Here is a 19552-nt window from a genome sequence, read left to right on the forward strand (position 1 = left end):
CATCTGCTTGCTTATCTTCAGTGCGCCCAATTATTTCTACTTCCTTTTCCTTCAACATTTTGACAGTTGACTTTAACGAAATTTAATACCGCTCTTTTTACGCGTTGGAAAATTGTAATTATTAATTGAATTAAGTTTATAGTGTTTTTAGATAAATGTTAACAGCGAATAGCGTGTGCGATGACTTATTTGAGTACCCTTTTGTGTTATGGGATTATATTTGCGCGATTAAACGATAATGCTGCTCCTCTCGGATGTGCCGTATGAACGAGCGACCTTCCGGAGTTTTAAAGGAAGGAGTTCGCAAATCTTCAAATATGGATGTTGAGTAGCGCTTAATTACAATATAAAACTAATTATGTGTAAGTACGTAACTAAATTAATGTTTTATTACAATTGTTTAGTATTTTTATCCACCATGTACCACCAAACAAAATTTCTCAATTTGACAGAAACGTAACCCGTAAGTCTATTTATGATAACTTTATGAAAAAATAGTATATTCTTTAATTATTTAATTTAAAAATCATTTTAAATGTTTTTAATTTATATATCACACTATTTCATCTGAAGCCAGTTGCCATCAGTCCTCTGCGGCAAACTAATATAAATACATGTATGCATGTACTTAAGGCCTGTAGTCCGTTGGGACTTGCAATCATACACAATTACGTAATTTCCACAGCCTCCAATAATTCCAAGCGTGAAATGTCTGCCAAACTTACATCGAAATATAACTTCTGTGCAAACAAATAAGTATGTATTTATATGCATGTACGCACATACCACTCCTTCCTAAAAAATTTGCTGATTCCAAACATATGTCCACACTTTAGCTAAATTGTGATTGATGGACACACACCGGTTGGTAACTTTTTGGCCCCTCCACATACGCACACTGCCAACTGTGCGACGAAGGGTGCAGGATTTGATTATTGGCGTTGATGTGATTTGGACAAATTACAACGGGTCACTTGGTGGTACACATGAGCATGCCATGAAAGGCGCACCACCAAAGGGAGGGAGGTAGAACTTGTAAGGGTAGTGTTGAAGCTGGCGATTAAATTGTTACATTTTACTGTCAAGTGTCACTGAGTTGCACGCAGTGTCTATCTGAAAATGTGTGTGTGTGTATGATGGGCGTTGTATTGGGTGTATTGAATATGGAGAAAGTGTTTAGATATTTATATTTAACACATTTTTTGAAGAGTGTTTGCCATTATTTATGAGTTCAAATATGTTTGATATATTTTCACAAGTGTTTTAATTCTTTATTTCCCTGAATTTAAATATCTTTTTGTTTTTTTTTTTCAAACCACTAACTTTTTTAATTTCGCAAGTGTTACCATTTGACCGCAAAAACTAATTAAAAATGCTTCAAGCGCAAACATTAACATCCTTTAGCCACATTTTTTTGCGAACATTTTTGTCTTCTGAGATACATATGCATAACCTTGTGAACTCGTGTATGAGCAAGTGTATATGGGATTAATCGCAAAGGAATTTAATAGACATGTGCCGCTGGGAGATGTTGGTGACCATTTTAATTTAAAAGTTTTGTGCTCCAATTAACAGCTTGAACTTGTGTGCAGAGATGGTGTGCCTTGTCTATAACAGCTGACTGAGGCTGCGCTAATTTTTAGTTTGGAGTGGGTATATACATATATGTGCATATGCACTAACATGTGATTATCTAAGCTTAAACTTGTCTTTAATTAACAGCTGATAATGCAAATGTTAGAGTTATCCTGTTAATTGCTTTTGATTAAATTAAGTGTAAGTGCGCTTAATTCGCTCTGAATGCTAATCTGAAAGTGCAAGTTAATTGATATTACAAATACGTAGGAGAAAATGTGACAAAGATAAGTGAAAAAAAAAGAAAAAAAACCTGTTTGATTAAGAACAAGATAATGAACTACACATAAGTGAAGTTGATAAAGATACAGCTATGTATGTGTATGCGTAAGTGTGTATATATGTATATGTGTGAAAAAAGCAAGTGTACAGGTGAATTGCAATTTTTCTATGTATATGCAAAAAAATAATAATTTTACAATGACCATAAATTTTATTATGTCATTATCATAACAGCCGCTCGCTAATTATAAGCTTAGGAATTAACACAGTGATAAATGTTGATATGAGGAATTAAATTCACTCGTTTTACTGGTGATCGATTATATATATAATATTTGATGTGACGTACTTGTTTAACATATATTTGTATACGACTGGCGCTTAGGAGCTTATCCGAGCTATTTTCCGAACAGACCTAGGGGCCTGCTACTTTTAAACCGTCTCTTAAAGGTAATAGAATTTTAAAATAAATATGTTTCTTGAAGGCAGTAATGCACTTGAAAGGATAAGAAATAACTGTTTGTCAAATCAACTTCATTACAAACAAGTAAGGAAGGGCTAAGTTCGGGTGTAACCGAACATTTTATACTCTCGCAATTTATTTATTTAACTTTATAAATATTATATAATACACAATTTGATCCACATATTCGTATAAAGTCCATTGAAAGTTGAAAACCATAATATTAGGTTAGAAGCACCGAGGTCCTCGTGTTTGATATATGGGGCCTTAAAAACCTATGGTCCGATTTCGGCGATTTTTAGAATGGGTCTGCCACACTATTAACATAGCATTTGTGCAAAGTTCTGCACCGATATCTTCACTAATACTTACTTTATATATTGTAAAGTAAACGATTCAGATCGACTTCAAAGTTCTGGTATATGGGAAGTAGGCGTGGTTGTAAACCGATTTGGCCTTTTTTCACAACATATGATTAGGATGTAAGGAAACTATTACAAACCAAGTTTCATTGAAATCGGTCGAGTAGTTCCTGAGATATGGTTTTTGACCCATAAGTGGGCGACGCCACGCCCATTTTCCGTTTTGAAAAAAAAATCTGAGTGCAGCTTTTATCTGCCATTTCTTATGTGAAATTTAGTGTTTCTGACGTTTTTAGTTAATGAGTTAACCCACTTTTAGTAATTTTCAACCTAACTTTTGTATGGGAGGTGGGCGTGGTTATTATCCGATTTCTTTAATTTTTGGACTGTTTTAGGAAGTGGCTAAAAAAAACGACTGCAAAAGTTTGGTTTATATAGCTCCATTGGTTTGCGAGATATATACAAAAAACCTATTTGGGGGCGGGGCCACGCCCACTTCTCCAAAAAAATTACATCAAAATATGCCCCTTCATAGTACGATCCTTCATACCAAATTTTATTTCCATAGCTTTATTTATGGCTTAGTTATGGCACTTTATGTGTTTTCGGTTTTCGCCATTTTGTGGGCGTGGCAGTGGTCCGATTTTGCTCATTTTCGAAAGCAACCTTCCTATGGGGAGAAATAAGTGTGCCAAGTTTCATCAAGATATCTTAATTTTTACTCAAGTTACAGCTTGCACAGACGGACGGACGGACAGACAGACATTCGGATTTGAACTCCACTCTTCACCCTGATCACTTTGGTATATATAACCCTATATCTAACTTGTTTAGTTTTGGGTGTTACAAACAACCGTTATGTGAACAAAACTATAATACTCTCTTTAGCAACATTTGTTGCGAGAGTATAAAAATAATATTTAACTCAATAGAAACAAATTAGCTTAAGCCTCTCAAAAGTGGATTCTGTTTGAACACTAGTATGTATTATTAATTGCAATCGGTCCACAATTTAATATATAATCTTCAAAATAATATATTTTTCATCAACAGGCATTCCATCAATCAGATCATCAGGCACTCAATATTGCGAGAATGTGAACAATATGCTGCATTAATTGCACGCCCACACACACTCGTTCACATATAAATATTAACTTGATGTTGTTAAAATTTAATAAACCATCGGATTGTGTATCCTTCGCTGACCTCTAACCATTTAAACTGCATACAACAGCTCTCCTTCACAGTCTAACTGTAATATTAAGTCATTCGTATGCGAAAACTGTCGAGCGACAACCGAAAAAAGTTGACACAAAAAATTGTTGTCATAATTTGCTTATGAGGCTGACTGTTTGGTGCATGCAACAGGCGCTGGCGCACACACACACACAAGTATACAATTCCAAAAGTAAAAACCACTTGCACCACCACTCCATGGCATCCTGCTTATTGCGCCAATGTCAAACAATGGGAATTTTAATTTCGGCACACACCAAAAGCACATCACACCACCGACAACACCACACCACCGGCATTCAGCTCATTTGTTGATTATTATATGTGTGTATGTATGTACCATATGAGCGTGTGTGGTCCACCTTTGTTTCGTGATTGTAGCCAAAAGGCACAAAAACTGCGTATCAAATGCGTTTGTTCATCATTCATGTATGCACATGTTTTTTCGTGTGTGTGTGTGTGTGTGTGTGTGAAGAAAAAGTGCAAAAGAGTGTATAAAAAGTCAAATGGCAAATATAATTTTGCGCCTCTGCGCTTCACTTTTTTGTGCCTCTGAGAAGCGTGGAGTTTTTGTATTGCGTTGCATTGTGCCTCCCTCCAGCCTCGCAGTTTTTATTGACAGTGATTTTGTGGTTTCGCTTACCAATGGTGGCTTATTAAAATTTCGATTCACGAATTCCTTTTACCATTGACACTCACATATGTGTGAAAAACTCTCTCTCACTCTACTCGGTGAAATTTATTTATTTGCTTAACATTTCACAGGCTATGTAATATACATACATATATATTTGTGTGAATTTTTTAATAGTGATGTGACGAATTTCAGATATTTGATTAGGTTATGTAAATCTTTGATGAATACAAAGGGCATCTTTATGTGCAATTTCGATCTTGGGTGGTTTTATTGGATCTCAGTGACTCTTTTATCTCTAAGTTCAAACCTTTTCAAACTAGAAATTCTGCGGGCGGCCTAATGGACCTCAGTAACCTGGATATATTTATCAAACCAGAATTTACTTGGACGATCTACTGGACTTTCGTGACCTCCGTGATATTTTCAAGTTCAAACTTCTTAAACGAGAAATTACTTGGACGATTTAATTGATCTTTAGTGACCCGACTATCAGCAACTATCAAATTTTTTAAACGGAAAATTCCTATGGGGATCATATCGGGTCTCAGTGATCCCAGGTCAATTAGTTTCGGAATTTTCGAGATTTTTTTGTTCGGGTCAATGTGGCCCGACGACCTGATATATAAAAAAATGTATCTATGGTTCTACGAAAATTAATATTTTACTCAAAATTCAATTATTCGATTGTGATTTGTATGTATTGTATGAAAAAAATCCGTTCCATCACTAATTATATTAAAATTATTCGCTGGCCTCTGATATCATATGCGCGTAAAATAAATACATACGTACATAACTACAAGTCCATTTGTTAATAAAACCCATATTTGTATTGCCGCATTTATTGTTGAGCGTGCGTGCGAGTGTTGTTGTTTTGCATGTGATTATCCTTGGCGCAGCAATCAAAGCCAAAATTGGAGAAATTAAATTAAGTTGCCGCTGTGGCAGTGAAATTATTAGCCCCAACGAATGAAGTAAGGACAATAAATATATATTTTACGTGCACACAAGCGCTAATAAACTCAATGACATCCTCCAAGCATAGCGGAATGGACGATGGACTGCGACTGTTGGAACGTGCGAAGGTCCTCGAGCGAATTGTCATGCAACAGGTCCACAATCCAAATTAATTCTGTGAAAATGTAAGCGTTTAAAAAACATATCCTGCTGTATAGAGAGCTTGGTGGCTTTAATACGCTTGAGGCAACAAATTACTAGTTCATTTGGCTCTAAACCGCTGTGGTTTGCTCTAATTCTTTTTCTATATAGTATCAAGAGAGCGTGTGTGTGTTCGTTGCAGTTGTACATATGTTTGCATTTGTTCCATTTCACACACTAAATTTTGCGCTGAATTCCTTTTTTGACAGCAAGCTCTATGGGTTATCTGTGTATATGTATGTGTTTGAGAGATTTTGAGGCAAGTATGTTTGTATGTTTAGGTTTGCTTGCCAATTTAATTGAGATAGATTGCTTTTACAGCTATTAATTGGATTTTCCTCCTTTTAAATTCCACTTTCTTCCACATACTTAGCAGTGTGGATATGTAGCAGATAAGTAGATAACGGACAAATTTAAAAGCTTTCTAGCAAATAGCAGGCGAGACACAAACCGCTTAAAGTTATTGATAATGAAGTTTAATAATACTCATTTAAGAGACATACGAGATATCATGAGCCTCGCTCCTCGGAAAATATAATCAATTTTGAGCTATATTCTGATATTAAGACGGATTTAAAAGCGGCTTAAACTCACCCTCATAGGGACCTGGGAATTGATTTAAAAATAGTTTATTTTTTGTGTTTGTCCAAATACATACATATATTGATTCTGAATGCTTCTCAAAAACCATTTGCTAAAAAATCAGCTGATTATGGATCTTTTCGGGATAAAAAAATATATTTCCTTTAATTTTTTCCGATTCCTTCGCGTAATATCAAATTTTACAATAGAGAACTCGAACACTTTTTCGAGCTACGTTTTGAATGAAATAATGATCCGAGTAATTTTGAAGCATCCAAACTAAATTTCCATTTTTTATACGTACGGGGTGTGTTAAAAAAATAACGGGAATTGTAAAATTTCACCGGTTGGAAGAGTAAATTTTATAAAAATTCAATAATAATAACCCTAAGGAGCCGACAATCATATGAAAAATTGAAAGAAAAAGAAAGGGCCATAGTCAAGAAGTATTTCGACAATCGGAAGAAACGCTGGCATAAATACGTAATATCGAATGAGGACTATTTTAAAGGCCACGCCAGTAAGGGGTTATATACAGTTATACGGCCGAAAGAAAGTGAATTTTCCAGAATTTTTTCTGAGAAAACTTTTTAATTTATTGATCCAGAAATATATACACATATTATGGTATCTTTTAACTGTATTTTAAGACTTAGTACTAGTAAAAATATTTATTTGAAAAAGAGCTACAGCTGATCTCCAGGAGCTCCTCTCAAAAAAGATGTTTTGCGGTGACCACTATATCTCGGAACTGGATCATCCGAAATAAAAAAACCAAACAGATTTCGTTAAAATAATGTTAAATCTAGTAATTAATCGAAGGAATAAGCAAAATAAAATTTTTTGACAAAATGGCGGTTTCTCAAAAAAAAAATCGATTCTTCACCGAATTGTCGGCCTCAAATTGTTTATAAAAAAAAATATTTATCGGAGAGAAAAAATCTTCGATTAATTACTAAAAAATATATTTAAGAAGGTCGTGTTAAAATTTGAGACTAATCGGTCTAGCCGTTTTCGAGTAATGTTGGTCACCGACTTTGAAAACACCATTTTGAGAAAAACGCGTTTAAAGTTTGGACCTTGTTCTTCCAAGCACTCTGAAACGCCTTTTCAAATTTTTCATTTGCTTGTAACTTTGAAAATATTCACCGGAACGATATGAAATTTTCTGTGTGTATTCTTAAATATATGCACATTAAGAAAATGAAATAAAAAAAAATCGATTTTTCTAAAACATAGTGAGTCCAATAATTACGACATAGATTGCGTACTGGCCACTTGACAGCTCTACATGAATAACTGTCCCAAGAATATAAAAGAAACCAAAACCAACTTCATTGCCGTAATTTCGATGGTCGAAACTCTAAACTAAGCACTTAAAGATCCTCGCATTGTTTGCTCTGAACCAACTTTTGGTTTTGTGAAATCGTACTTAATAATTCAAATATTTTTTTCAAGATTTCTTTAATAAAATTTATTATTTTACTACTTTAAAAATAATATAAAATGCGGTAAGCCATAATTAGATTTCTCCTAAATTATATTCACGTATATACTTAACGAATTTTCAAATTATAAATTCACTCGGTGAGCAACGACTCATGCAATTTCAGGATTAAATTGACCCTTATGCAATAAATAAATTTACATAGCAAATCAATGCAAATGCAAAGTCTTCTATTACAAATTAAAATGGAAATGGAAATAGCGGAACGAATGAATGTCTGTATGATATCTCAAACCATTCTGGTTGATGGCATTTACATAACCGAATATGTATATATAAGAGAGGCAAGACCTCAACTGCATTTGAAGTTTCATATAGCAGCATGATTTCATATCAAATATGACTCAGAGGATGGACTTAAAGTGTGTACTAAGGTTGAGCTTTAAAGATACATTGGATATTTGATATGAATACTTTCACACGAACAATGTCAGCCTCGAAATCCAGCGCAGAATAACTCTTGCCAACAGGTGCTACTTTGGACTGAGTAGGCAATTGAACAGTAAAGTCCTCTCTCGACGAACCAAAATCAAGCTCTACAAGTCACTTATCATTCCCGTCCTGCTTTACGGTGCAGAAGCTTGGACGATGTCAACATCAGATGAGACGACACTAGGAGTTTTCGAGAGGAAAATTTTGCGCAAGATTTATGGTCCTCAGAACATTGGCAACGGCGAATACCGCAGACGATGGAACGATGAGCTGTACGAGTTATACGACGACATTGACATAGTTCAGCGAATAAAAAGACAGCGGCTACGCTGGCTAGGTCATGTTGTCCGAATGGACGAAAACACTCCAGCCCTGAAAGTGTTCGATGCAGTACCCGCCGGAGGAAGCCGAGGAAGGGGAAGGCCTCCACTCCGTTGGAGGGACCAGGTGGAGAGCGACCTGGTTACACTTGGGATCTCCAACTGGCGCCGAACTGCAAAGGAGAGAGACAGGTGGCGCACTATCGTCGATTCGGCTATAACCGGCTAAACGGTTGCAACGCCAATCACATACATACATACTTTTATAAATATGTATATATACTTCAATTATAAAGAATAGATATACAACTTTGACCTTTGCACACTTGATTTATTTAAGCATTCATGCAATTTAGTTAAGTACGCTATTATAATACTTAATATGCCTATTTGTATATATATATTCATATCACTGTATTCATATAATCTACAAAAACAAAAAAAAAACGAGACATTAGCGCAATAATAATCAATTGCCTACATTCATATCCTCCACTTATTCACATCCAATTGAGTTTTGCGCTTTTGCCATGTCCTCGTTGGCTGCTCATGCGTCAGTTTGGAGATATGTCCTTCCACTTGCCTATATTATACTACAATATATGTAGGTAGTCTTCTGTATTACTTACGAAGCAGCGTAAAAATGAATTGGCGTAAAAAAGTGCAGATGAAACAAAGCTTTCCAGAAATTATGAACACACTTGACAATAACTTTGGAAGTTCTCTCCGTTAGAAAAGTTACTGGCGAAGAAACCTAATTCGCAAATTGACTACAAATAATTGAGCAATTCATGTGGCAATGCCGATGAAGGCAAGCATGGAAAAAAACTTTGTCGAGCTCACTATCCTTTCGACACTATTCTTAATGTGGTGGTGTATTTGTTGGTGGGAGTTGAGGCACAGTAGGAAATATTTCTTATGAATAGAGAGTTTCAAGTTAATTTTGTACTATTAAGCCAGTGTTGTTTGAAATTATTCTGTGCTCCTAACAAGAACTTCACTTCTCGAACTTTAGATCTCGGGAGGATTGTGCATTCAAGATGATCTGACATTCAAAAGCCACAAACTAAAATCTTTATAAATGAGAGCCTCAATGACTATTTTACTTCTGTAAACTTGAATCTCGACGATGGTTTCGAAAACTTCTTTAAGATAGGTTTAGCTAAGATCGGACTCGATCTGAGCACGGTATATAAACCAACTTTCTCCATCTTAAAATTCTACTTTACTCGGGAACCAATTTATAATCAATGGACTTCAACTGAACCTATGTATTTAGAATGAATCGATTTGAACTATAAGTTCATTTAGTTCAAGGGGTTAGAACTCGTTACCGTCTAATTCCAAATTGATGACTACTTATCTAGTAAACTCTGTGAGAAGTGATTGTAGTTGAAGTTCTCTTGAACCTATTTTTGATAGTAAGAAAAAATGAGCAGATATTTAGGACAACTCCGAAGTAGTTTTTGAGTTTGAAATCAAATATTCTTGGACCAAGTTTAAAGCCGGTTTTGGAGAAGCTTTCATTCCGTTGATTACATATCAGACAGTATGAATCAGTCAACCTTTACATTTTGAAAGAATTCATATAGTGAAAAATCAGAACGTAACGTCTAATGGGAGTAGTTAGTTAAGGCTCTAACCTAGGTCACCTATAATAGATCTCTTAGACTCTTTATGACCAAGAAAATGTTTTAAATTCCTGCTGGGTCGAAATTCTCCGAAGACCGCGAATAGGTGCATAGCTACTACACTGCTCTTCAACCCTACAACCCCTTTGGCCGTTCCGTTTTCAACCAAGATGAAGTGGACAATAGGCGGACAACGAACCAAACGGATTGCTTGCTTGACTAACTGCTTCAGTGAGCGCTTGAGCACCTAAGTGCGACAAGAATACCGTAAGTTATCTACTTGTTCAAGTAGTTTGAGAGTGCGCTTACAGCACATGCACACACACACTCGTCGCTGGCCAACTATGCAAAGATAATATGATACGAAACTCTTCTCTTTTGCTTGTTGAGAGAGCCCATGAACTCATTTTTGATGTTGGCAACAAAGCCAGATCATGGGCTACTGAACAGCTGGTAGACAATAAGGCGACTTGCCAGAGAAAATCCCGCCAATAATTACGAACGAAATCAGTGCGTTATTTTTCATTATAAGTGCAAAAGTTAAATTTCAACACTGAAAACGACGTAAAACCCCATTAATATTACAAATTCAGTTGGTAAGTATACAATTTAAGGAATAGTAGATATATATAAGTTAAAAGATTGTGTTTTCTTACTATTTGAAGAAAAAATGCCAAAAACAAAAAATCGATGTGTTGTTGGATGCGTAGATGCGCGACGGTTTTTTAATTTTCCATGCAAGGAGAAGGATGAATCCAGGTCAGTTAATTTATTATAATTTGTAGTGAAAAATGTGTAAATTTATATATTTGTAACATGTAGATTTAATTCTAACGAATTAGTGATTATATATAGTTTACACGCAATATATTGCATGATAAAAAATATACCATGTAAATGTAAATGTTTTTATTTATTATACTAATATTATTTAGTAGATAGTATATTTTATTATTATGTAAAGCTTAGAAATGCTTTATGGTGAATGTTTCCATTTTTATAGTTTTATTCTAATATAAATTAGTGGACTTAGAATTTATTGATGAGTTGTTCATATTTTTTATAATTTTGCAACTTATTGCTAAATAACAAATTATGTATGTTAATTTTAATTTTGTTACAATATTTAAGTATGGACCAAAGTCCACAAAAAACAATAGAGTATTATAAATATAATCAGAGTAGAATAGTTTTTAGTAAGTAGTAATAAATGTTGAGGTACTTTAATGCGTTGCAATTTATTATATTTATTTTCGGCTAAATTGGATACGTAGTCGTTTTTAGTTCGTTATTTTTAAATATAGTATGATAAGTAAATATATTAAGGTGTAGGGAATATTTGTTTTCTTGTATAATTTTATTAGACATTCAGTTTGGCTTCAGCGATTGGGCGTAGGAGAAAAAAACACCAATAAGTATTTATATGCTTGCGACCGCCACTTCTCCGGCAAATTAAAATTAAAAAAAAAACTGTCGCCAACTGCGGTTCCCGACATTAATTTGCCTCCTACTCCCAGTTTTCAGGTAGATTTAGAGATTTTCCCAAATATTGTCGAGAATCCCTCTGATTCAAGCGACCTTTTATTACTAGCTTCTGCAGCTGAAGGTGCACAGGCACATGAAATAGGAGTTTTGAACAATTTCCCCATGGGCAGTAGTTGTGTAGATAGAGGATCTCAAACGAATTTTAGTTTGACATCCATCGTAAAAAGTAATTCAAAATATATGGAGGAAAATTTAAGTTTGAGGGCTCAATTGGAAGAAAAAGACCAGGAGATTAGCTATTTAAAGTATCAATTGGTAGAAGTGTCATCAAAAGTTAAGTCTTTAGAGAGGGAAATTAAAACTTTGAGAAAGGATTGTGATAGGGATTTAGATAGAGATTTTCCTCCACAAATAAAAAGTATTATAAAAAACAGCTTGTTAAATTGCACCCGTCAACCAAAAGGTCGTAGATACGACAATTATTTTAAAACGTTGGCTTTAGGTGTATACTTTCTTTCTCCTTTAGCATATAGACACCTAAAGCCTCTTCTTAGATTTCCGGAAGAGAGAACACTTGACGAGTTCGTTTCCGAATGGCCCCGAGACCCCGGTTGTAGTAATAGTTCTTTGAAATGTTTAGAGTTAAGAAGCCGGGGTTTCACTCAGGAGCAAAAGTTCGTGTCAATTTTGTGTGACGAAATGGCACTTAAGAGTCATTTTCAATACGTCCCTAAATTTGATAAAATAGTAGGAGTTGAAGATTACGGCGATGAAAATCGTACGTCTAGGATAGGCAATAGTGCAATGACTCTTATGGTTCAAGGTATTGGTGGAATGCCTTGGTCACATCCACTTTCTTATTTTATTGTCCATGGGTCATGTAAAGGGGATGTTGCCAAAAAATATATATTTGAGGCCATCACCCAATTACAAAATATTGGTCTTATACCTTGCCATTTTGTTTCAGATCAGGGATCTAACTTTTTGTATTTGTCCAGAATTTTAGGAGTATCAGAAGAGCGCCCATATTTCCAGGTAAATGGCAAGGATATATTCTTTTTTTTTGATAGTCCCCACCTTTTAAAGAGTACCAGGAATTGTTTAGAAAATTCGAAGAACAGAGTCAGTTATAAATCGCGTCCGGTGAGTTGGGAAGATATCATTCATTTCTATCACAAAGATTCGCAAAATCCCGTGAGATGCGCCCCGAAATTAACTGAAGCACATATGTTTCCGAACAATTTCCAAAAGATGAGCGTGAAGCTAGCCTCCCAGGTTATGAGTGACACCGTAGCTTCGGGTATGCTCGCTTCATATAGCTCTGGTCTTCTGTCCTGTCCTGACGCTAGGTTTTTGAATACATCTGAGTATGTTTTGTTTTTTAATAAACTTTTCGATATTTTCAACAGCAGCAATTTTGAAGCTGTTTTACCCACCAAAAAAATATTTTCGGCAACAGACGCTCAAATAAACTTTTTAGATGAAGCAGTAGGAGTTTTAAAATCGATTAGAGTAGAGGATGAAAATGGTTCTGATATAACCAATTCATTCAATTACATTAAGGGTTGGATTTTAAATATTAGTAGTTTAAGACGATTGTGGCGATTTTTGTCACTGACAGGATTCAATAGCTTACAGACGAGACGACTTTGCCAGGATAATTTAGAACATTACTTCGGACAAATTAGAAGAGGAGGTGGCAGAAGTGTAAGGATAACACCTTACATGTTTTGCAACCTATTCAAAAAATCTTGGGGGTTACGATACGCCAATATCGTAGTAAAGGGAAATTGCGAACCCGTTCCGCAAAACGAAATAACTAGAGAACAGACTCACGAATTAATCGCAAGCGTGTGCAATGACAATACAGTACGGGATCTCTCTTGGCAGGAATTTCAAGGTTTACCCCGACCAGACCATACTTTTAATAGGATAATAGGTGAAGATAATTCAGAGCTAGAAGATTTAGAAGTAGACTTTTTTAAAGAGAATGCCTATGCATATTTTTGCGGTTACCTTTATTTAAAAATTTCCCAGACACACGCTTGCTCCCAACCCTTACCTTATATAGAAGAAGACGATGTTTCCAGAGAATTTTATTTTACTCAACAAAGACAAGTTGACAGGTGTAGATTAATAAAACCGCCACAGGGATTTTTAGATTATTTAAAAGAGTTAGAAATAATTTTCCTAAAAGAATTTGATTCAACTTGTCACAGGATAGGTATAGGTCAGCTTCTATTTGACAAGCTTAAAAATGTCAGACCCTATTCTTGCTGTGAAAACTCCAACAGCAATTTAATTTTAACCTTATTTATTAAGATAAGGATTTTCTTTGTACTTAAATTTTTTAATAGAAGCCTTAGCACCCCTAATTTCAAGTCGAAAATATTATGCGTATCCCATATGTAGGTAGAATAGGTTTCTTGAAATGGTTTTAGAAACATATGTGTGCAGGTTTTGTTTTTTGAATTTTTATTTTAAATATTTCGAAACTCTTTTTTCTTTTAAGTTTTGTTTTTTGTTAGGTATTTCGCTACTGAAGACTGGGTTTAGGTCGCTTTTGTATATATGTATATATGTAAATATTTTATATTATTTTGTTATTTTGTTATTTATTACTTGATATATAAATGTGTACAAATATTTTGTTGTTTAACAGCATATATGTAAATATTATATATTATTTTGTTATTTATTATTTTATATATAAATATGTACAAATATTTTGTTGTTTAACAACATATGTTCATTGAAATGTGATATTTTGTTTGTAAAGTTTAAGTTATTTTTGTAATAATTGAAATATTTTATCGCTTATATTTTTATTTTTTATTTGAAATTCTGTGATTTTATTTTGTACTTATACGGGTGATATAGGCCTATAGGGGAACCGAGCACCCAAAACTAACTTCGGTAACGCGCCTTTTGCATACCTCAGTGGTGGTGTGGAAACTGCAAAATACCCAAGAAATCGAATAAAAATCTCCTAACTTATGTTTTCCCGCAGTGGCACCACTGCCAAATGTTATAAAAAATGCGGACTTTGACAGCTCTCTCACGAATGAAAGAGTTTCGTATCATATTATCTATGCAACTATGTATGTTCGGTGGCTGCGGGCATGTGTGCGAAACGCTGACCGGCTGGCCCGACCTGCTGACGACCTTTATTGCCAGTCATAAAGTATAATCTGTGTTGGCAGTGCGCACGCAGCAACAAATTCAGGATGTGCGAAACTGTCCTGACCGCAGCGAAGCGAAAATGGATGGCCACTGCTGCCACTCATCTCTAATTGTTATGTTACTACTTTCTTCTTCTCTTACTGTTGTTGTTGTTTTTAATGTTACTATTGTTGTTGCTAAACGGTTGACTAGTCGTCGATGCAAGAACTTGGTTTGTCGTGGCAACAGCGCCAACCAACGCAATGCTCCAGTGCACATTTGCACGCGGAAGACATGGATCGGCATGGACGGACGGACAACACTTGAGCGCTGCGCCACGCAACGCAAGGATATCGCAACGGACGGAAGCGAGGGTCATCCATTTAAACGATGTCTACAAGCAACTTGCGAAACTTACGCAAGCGGCAACCTGGCAGCGGCACCGACTTGCAACTTGAAGTGTGCTAAGTTCGGAGCTCACCTTTTCCGTTTCCCACAGCTTGTCAGCATCAGCACGGGCGTGTGTGTGTTTGTTGGGGTTTCTTGTAATATTCTTGCCATTTGATTTTTCTTAGTTTCCTCGTGGCGCCACAGCGGCGTGGAAATTTGTTTTAATCGATTAAAGTTGCCATCATCTTTGCTGCTTCTGTTGCTGCTCCAACTTCTGAAGATTTCTTTGCCCTTCCTTTTAATTTGTTGGTTTGTTGGAGTGCTTATGTGTGTGTTGGTGGCTTGGCACTTGTTTGTAGCAGTTTAAGTTGGAATCACCGTTAGCGTAGCTGCCTCAATAAACATGCCAATTCTTCGCTAAGGGAACTTTGTGTATGTGTCGATTTTAGTTGTTGATTTCCTCCCTTACCCATTCAATTACGCGTAATATTTATGTAGTTTAGCAGCTGTATTTAAGATTTACTAAACTGCAATTTTTTTAAAAAGGTATTTTTAGGTGAGTGAGTTGAGGACTAATTTTTCGTAAATTTTAGAATGTGTTGTTGTGATTTTTGAAAATTCGGTGATTTAATATGTTGGTTAGTAGAACTTAGAAAAATTCGAATTTCTAAATGTTATCCAATTTTCGACCCCTTGGTAAGTTGAGTATGGTCGTAGTGAATAGTAAGGACTTATTCATAATTTGAAGTCCAGTAAAAATAAATCCATTATTTTTCAATAAAATTAATGTTTTATTTAGCTTTAGTTTAAATGATCCAATTTAGGTCTAATATGCACCATTGATCGATAATTAACAATTTATTGATAAATTGTTGCCATTTTGAAGAAACATTTCATAGAAAACCTCTTTCATAGAAACCCTCGTCTCTATTGACAAACAACTGGGAGAAAAAGGCTTAACTTGAAGAGAATTTTGTAAAATCATTTGTCATTGACAAGAACAGGGACTAATCGCTTAGTGTCAGGTGTGGACTATAAGGTCGCTGCATAACAACCTCCCAACAAAGCTTCCAGAGTCGCTGTGATATAAGTGGCTTCTCCTATTGACTTCTGGGCGATTGCTCCCTTCCTTGATGACAGTACAGATCCGAATCAAGCTTTTGGCCCCGAATAATGACTTATAGTAGACAATACTCTGCCAATTCCACAAAACACATTGCAAAACCGTTGTCGTAAGTGACCCGATTTTCGTCCATCCATTTCAGAAATGGATTGGTTTTGTTGCGATTCAGCAGCTACTCGCTGATGGAAATTCGGTCCGTGAAGTGGTGCTCATAGGTCGATGAACTGATCACATCTTAGTCAAGGTTTTTGGAAGTTAAGCTTTCAAAAGAACTTCAGTGATGAACCAGCCCGGTCTCGTCTTGTAACTAGGTTTTGGTTAAATTTTTTGAGGTAAAGCTCTTTAAATGATAGGTTAGGTTAGTCTGGTTGGCCAAAGCCATACATGGACCAGTTTTGGTCCGTTGCGATACCAGATGGAGTGCCGTCGCGTAGTTGATATGGAATAGTCATCCATTAGGATGCATGAGCTTGTCACGAATTTTAGTAGATTCTGAGGTTTTACTACCAATACCTTTTCCAGATTCTCATACTGTGGTGACCTAAAATGTTGGAACCGTTGCCTTGACAATGCAGGACAAGCGCACAAGGGATGCTCCATTGTTTCTCTTATACCTTGATCTTGACATTTCCTACAGCCATCTCGATCCGTCAGCCCCATCTTACAGGCGTGTGCCGCCACCAGAGAGTGACCGGTGAGAATTCCAACTATGCTTCTATAGATTTCTTCTATCGAGCGACAGTATAAATTTTGTGTATTTTCATCTCTTTTCAAAAGTCATATACCCGATTTCATGATCAAAATCATAAATCATAACTTGCGAGTTCGATTACAATTGGGTTATTGCACAACAGTCGGGTCTACGTAAAGGGATGACACACAGAATAATATCCGATCAAACACTATCAACTGAGTAGCAATCCAAAAAAAGAAACTACAACAAAACCATCACGAATTTTATATGAATTCGATGTCGAAACCAAACAAATAGTCATATTCCAGACAAAAAAAATTCAAAATTCCACTCAGTCGGTTCGGAGTGCTATTCTCGTTAGATTCCAGTTCTGTTAGACCTTGAAACTTTATCAGCAATTATCTGTTAACTACTAATTAAAATAGTTCCTCAGTAACGCAATCTAAGATAGATCTAGTCTATGATTCCAAAGCGAAATGGTTTCTATTACTCACAACTTCTTTTTAAATCATCTAAATAGAAAGCCACTTACAAAATTCATTGCCTTCAACCTTTACATAAGGGGTTATAGTCTAAACAGAGAGTGTGTCTACATATATGAAGCGGCCTTCAAAGCATCCAATCCGAAGTGCCAAAGCATCCATCGATACTTGTCTTCATTCACTTGGCCTTCGGCTGCACTTGTCCAAATTTTTACGGCAGATGAATGGCAAGCGGCTTGCCGACTGGAACAAATTGCGTCTAATAGACTGATTAATAATGAGGATTATATGGTGTAGTCGGCACTTGATTATTTTCAACCTTTTTTTTTTGTTTTTGCCGAAATTCTTTTGTAGCAAACATACGCTTTTTGGTTTTTATTTTGTCTTCTTTGGTTTGCTTATTCTACTGCGCCGCGTGCAACACGATTCTTGCGGATAATATATGCTCAAATTGATTGATTGCTCAAATGATGAATAGCGATTTTCGTTAGTCTTTTCTTTTTCACTTTTTCATGCAATTTGGCATTAGAGCTTTTATTTTTCGTCGCGCTCTCTAATACTTTTCGGGTTTTTTCTATTGATCCAAGTGACCGAGTGACTTATTGTCGGGGCTAGCTACTGGCTTGGTGCGCATGGCTGCACGTAAGCTGTTCAGGTGATTAGGTGGGCTAGCATCTAGCATGGAGTGACTAGCGGAGACGGACTACAATGTGGCGTAGATTAATTATGGTGAGCAATTAATTGTTTTTTTTTTTTTTTGTTTTTGGTTTTTGGCGTTTTGTGTTGCCTTTATTTGGTAGCTGGAATGCAGGTACACACACTTTTTTTGCGATACTGTAGATTAAGCACTTGCGCGGGTTGAGCGTTTATGTGAGTTATTATTTTGCGATAATTTTATATAAGATTGTCGCGGCATAGACAATATTGCCATATTTAGGTAATTTAGTAGGCGATCAAATTAATATGCTCTAAGTTCAAATGTGACTTTTGCCCAAGGAATTGCGTAATTTATCAAATTTCTACACAATTTATTGGTGAGACAAAGAATTATTCTGTATAACTCAGCGAATTTCAGCAGAATTTGTATGTGAGCTTAAGAGGCATAACTTAGCCCCTTTATATAGGTATATACATATATATAAGTATAACAGTAAAGAAAACCATATATGCATACTCCATAGTTCACTATAAATATCCGACTGCGTAAGTAGTTCGACTATTATTATTTTCCTCCAACCACTTTATTCGACGAACTCTCCTGTGCGAAGTTGTCCTTTACCCACCTTAAGTGAAACCGGAAATAGTCGGTTATAAAAAAGAAATATTACCCATTATTGTCTCATGGAGACTTGCCGGCGACAATAGCTTTTTAAACTAATGCGGTAACGAGACACTGACATAAAATAATACCGCTCGCACTACAGTTATTCTTTGCATACAGGTACACACATATGTGCCCCCGTCTCTCTGTGTGTGTGTCTATATGCGCACATAAAACAGTTTGCTGTTGTTGTTGGAAAATGGCGAATTATGCGAGTTTTGCGCAAATTGCTGAATATCGTTAAATTCAACTCGAAGACAGTTGTCTGTTAAGGCACAAATTGTCGAGTGGTGCATAGCAGTATTTCAAGCTTATAGAATTGCTATAAAATGCTACTCACAATATCGCTTCAGCATATGAGCTGCTGCTGCTGTTTCTAAAGTCTTCGCTTCTTAAGTTGATTGTTGTTAAAAGTTTGGTCAATAAAAGAGTGCATTCTGTGATGCATACGCATGTGGAAATGATGAAAATATTGCGTAAATTCACTGAAGCATTCTTCAATTGCCGCTATTTGGTATGCGGTTGTATGCATGAGAGCTTTTATTTAAAAGTGTGGAAGCTTTTATTAGCGAGAATGCATGCGTTTGACAAAAATATAGTAGCTCAGCATGTGAATCGTTTTTAAATACAACCAACTGGTAAATACTCTACACAATAGTTGCAAATATGATAGTGAGTTGCATGCTTTATATGAGAATTATTGAGAA

At 35.7% G+C, this 19552-nt stretch overlaps 1 protein-coding gene across 1 annotated transcript in view; it reads right to left on the bottom strand.

Moving 5' to 3' along the window:
* Positions 1-19552, bottom strand: part of LOC105209193 (ras-related C3 botulinum toxin substrate 1) — a 35485-nt gene that overhangs the window by 3743 nt on the left and 12190 nt on the right. The window lies entirely within an intron of this gene.

The sequence above is a fragment of the Zeugodacus cucurbitae genome, chromosome 2, assembly GCF_028554725.1.
Source record: "Zeugodacus cucurbitae isolate PBARC_wt_2022May chromosome 2, idZeuCucr1.2, whole genome shotgun sequence".
Taxonomy (NCBI): Eukaryota; Metazoa; Arthropoda; class Insecta; order Diptera; family Tephritidae; genus Zeugodacus; species Zeugodacus cucurbitae.